This window comes from Astatotilapia calliptera, unplaced genomic scaffold, assembly GCF_900246225.1.
Source record: "Astatotilapia calliptera unplaced genomic scaffold, fAstCal1.2 U_scaffold_50, whole genome shotgun sequence".
Lineage (NCBI taxonomy): Eukaryota > Metazoa > Chordata > Actinopteri > Cichliformes > Cichlidae > Astatotilapia > Astatotilapia calliptera.
This window is the reverse complement of record NW_020535790.1, coordinates 7,077-11,077: the sequence shown is the minus strand read 5'-3', so window position 1 is coordinate 11,077 and position 4,001 is coordinate 7,077. Positions and strand designations below refer to the sequence as shown.

General features: G+C 39.6%; 1 pseudogene; it reads left to right on the top strand.

Moving 5' to 3' along the window:
• Nucleotides 1-2,253: 2,253 nt before the first annotated feature.
• Nucleotides 2,254-3,719, top strand: LOC113018263 (THUMP domain-containing protein 3-like; annotated as a pseudogene).
• Nucleotides 3,720-4,001: the final 282 nt, after the last annotated feature.

Genomic DNA, 4,001 nt, shown 5'->3' with positions numbered 1-4,001 from the left:
CCTTCCCTGTGATGCTCACAGTGACCCATGGCTGCAATGCTGGTTCATTCAGTCTTAGAGTGCAGCACCTGAAACACACACAGACAAAGTTCATTTAAAGACAAGAACTATGAGCCAAGGCCGACACAAATGTGTTTAATCTACTTTATCATAAATGTAACAAAGTGTCAAGAAAGTTAGCACATACATGTAATTTTTCATTTCTTTATGTGTCCATCTATAGAACGCTGCATGTTATAGTCTAAATCTGTCTGTTCTGTCAGAAACCTGCCTGCAGAAAATGAACCTAAAGTATGTAATGCAAGGATGTCATCACTTTAGAGATGGAGAAAGCATAAAGTGACAATTATGAATCACTTAATATGTTAAGGAGATTCTGCAGGTCATTAATCAAAGTATAAAACTAAAATAAAATGTATTTTTAGTGACAAGATACAAATATGGAAGCAAGATGTATAATTAGAATTATTTATAATAAACATTAATAAATCATTGCAATTTCTTTAACCATAGAGAATAACTAAATCCTTCAGGACAGTGTCTCATCAATGCACTGAACTCACTATGTTATCCACCTAACAGTCTCCACATGTTCTCACTGTAATTTCCCCTCATGAATGAATTTATGCTGCAGTAATCTGAATGTTTGCAGGGAAATCAAACGCATTTCACTCGCTGTACTCGAGCTGACTTACCTTTGATTGAATGACGACTTGTACGCGCTGACTCCACAGATAAGGTATGAAATATATCAGGCTACGTCAATAGCGGTTGGTCTTCAGGGTTTCTACTCCACGGCCGTATTTCATACGGGTCCACATTTCCAATGCACGCTATTTTCTGCAAGTACCGCCGCTTCGCCTCTGGACGCAATCGGTCTCTATACAGTCCATTCTCTTTTAAGCTGCTTTTAAGCATCTTGTAATCGTCGTTCCAACACAGTGTGTTTGATTTGATTCGTAGACCCCGAAAATGCCGCCGCGCTCCCACAATGCATTGCGGCGTGACGTCAACTCCGAAGCCCTATACAAGATGATGATTATACCGCCCAGGATGTCATAATTTGTCCAAGTATTAACAAGACCTTAACAATCAACAATCTAAGAGGCTCTCCGTGGGTCAACTCTTTTTTTTCTTTTTCTTTTTTTCTGTTCACATATATGGACACCCAAATTACAATTCTCTTGGCACCCCGTAGTCGACTAGTTATATGAAAGGAACAGAAATATGTGAAATGTGTTAAATATTTAATCGATTTGCTCATTTATGTGGTTTCACCAAACGCATTACAATTTTACTTTGAAATGCGTACAGTCTCTGTTTCCGGTTTGCATCGCGTTTGTGTTTAAACTTTGACGTACAGGGGACAAGCGGGTGCTTCTATGCCCTGAATTATTATTGTACGTTTTTGTCAAAATCCTATTACGATTTCTATTATAATATTTCCCAAAGCATTGTTCCTGATGATTTTTTTTCAAGTTGCACATCATTTTTTTGTTAACGTTTTGTATGTATCTAAATGTTAATTTCGAAAAAAAAATAAATGTGTTGCTGACTTGAAGTGACTTCATTCTTTTTTCTTTCTTTTTTTGTTTTTTACTTCATTCTTAACCCAGTGTGGGGTTTTCTGAGATTCAACCCAGGTCTAATAGCTCAAGATATGCTTTTATTTTGAAGAATGTAGACCGGAAAAAAGTGAAGCTGTTGCTGTTGTCGAGCGGAAAGCAGCATGTTGTTACCGTCGTGTGTGACAGGTTGGTCTTAATACATTTAGCAAACATAATACACTTAGTCTTAAAAGGTTTGTGTTCAGACGGTGGGCTTGATGCATAAATACATATTTATATGGGTTAGCAGTTAAAAATAAAAGCGTGTCAGCGGCTAACGCTTCGTGGCTTTGCACGCGAAACCAACTTTTAGTCATTTAAAGCTAGCGTTAGCCAGCTAACTGAAAGCTTTATTTCCCGAGAAGTAACAATAAAGGTCTTTGCTTACAGTGGTTAGGCATACAGACATTCATGCTAATTTAATGCCACTCACTATTTAAAAGACGTTTAAATAGTATAATGCTTCGTCACATATGTCTCCATCCAGGTGAGCTGCAGTGCTTGATATTGATTGTCACAGACACAAGTATATCCGTGTCTATTGAAGATTGGGCCTCATATTAAAATATGTCCTGCGAAGAAGATGGACCTTCAGAGCAGGGCCCCAATTCCGTGGGACCTTGCACCTCTTCTTCCTCAGAGACGGATGCCAAAGTGGAGACGTGATTACTGTGACCATCGGGGCGACTGTGCCACAGGTTTTGAACACACTGCTGCAGAGGAGGTCAAGGAGAAAATTGGGGTGGAGGCACGAATTAGCAAAGATCGCGGTCGCATATACTTTCCTATAACTACTGACAAGCTTTTCCAGGTAAAAATGTTGCCATGTTGGGTTTTATGTCTGCTTTTTTTCAAGCTTACCAATATAAATCATTGTGTCTGATTAACTTGGCGTTCCCTGCTGTGGTTCATCTTCTGAGGTCTGTAGACAACCTGTTTGTTGTCGTTGAGGAATATGATCATTACCAGTTTAAACAATCCAAGGTAAACCAGGCCCGTCTTTATTCTCGATGCTGATGTTAGGTGCAATGTCATTGTCAGGATAACAAACACACTGGCTTCTACAGGAGGAGACATTGATGGAGGCTGCAGCAGCTCGCCTCCAAACTCCCCTGGACTAATGCCCTTGAGGTTTGAAAACTAAATGGAACACTTAAAAAGAAGAAAGGCCACCGAAAAGGAGGCAGCACCACCAAAGTGAAACCTAGCAGGAACACAGCTGATGTAGCTGCTGCTGACACTGAGCAGCAGCTACATCAGGTGGTGTCTGCTGCTGAAAGCCATTTGGAGGCGGATAGCGCAGCTGACGCTGAGCCCTGCGAACAGGACTCGCAAGAGGCAGCGCCTGAGGCCAGAGTCATCAAGTTTCGCGTGACATGTAACAGGGCCGGTGACAAACACAGCTTTTCCTCTAATGAGCAGCTCGAGACTTTGGGGGAGCTGTGCAAGAATTCTTCCAGTGGAAAGCAGACATGACAAAGTTTGACATAGAGGTAGGCACGCTTCAGCATTGATAGATGGCAAAGTAAACACCATCACTTATATCCACACAAAAAAAGAGTGAATATTGCGAGGCATATTAGGGAGTAACAAAGTAATTAACACTTTCCATTAAGGTAAAGTGTTTATATCATGTGACAAGATGAGAAAAATGCTTTAGCACCTTAAAGATTAAAATATTGGAGATGGTGTGTACATTTTGCAAATCAGTGTTCAATCCCCCCCACACACCACCACCAAGAAAACACCTGTCACACTGTGGTGAAAATCACATCTATTAATCTACTACTTTATTACACTCTCCACCACCTCTTGCCAGCTTTTTAGTTTGCTTTTATTTATATCAAACCTTCTACTAACTGTTATTTTCAATTTTTAACGACCTGCAGATCTGTTTCTCTTAATTTAGTCCATATGACAAAGTAAAACATGTCAGTTACAGAACTTTGCAATTAATTAATTTTAATCCGTTAAATAATTTCAGCACACTCACAATGATAATAATATAACATATAAAAGTGCTCCAGGACACATTTAGTAATCTTTCTCTCCTTATAGGTCTTACTCAACATACACAATGAGGAGATGGTGATTGGTATTGCACTCAACTGAAGAGAGCCTTCATAGGAGAAACATCAGTCACTTTGGACCCACCACCTGCGGTCCACTTGTGCTACGGCATGCTGAGGTAAGTCTTCTAACAACAATTTGCACTGTTTGAGTCCAAGAGTTGATGGGATGTGATTTCCAATAATTTATGTCACATAATGTTTTCTTGACATACTTGCTTTGAAGTGGACATGAAACACTACATGTACAAAGGCAAAATTTACACCATGATGGCCTACTCTTAAAAAAAAAACAAAAAAAAAACCTCATAGTTTTAACTCTGGT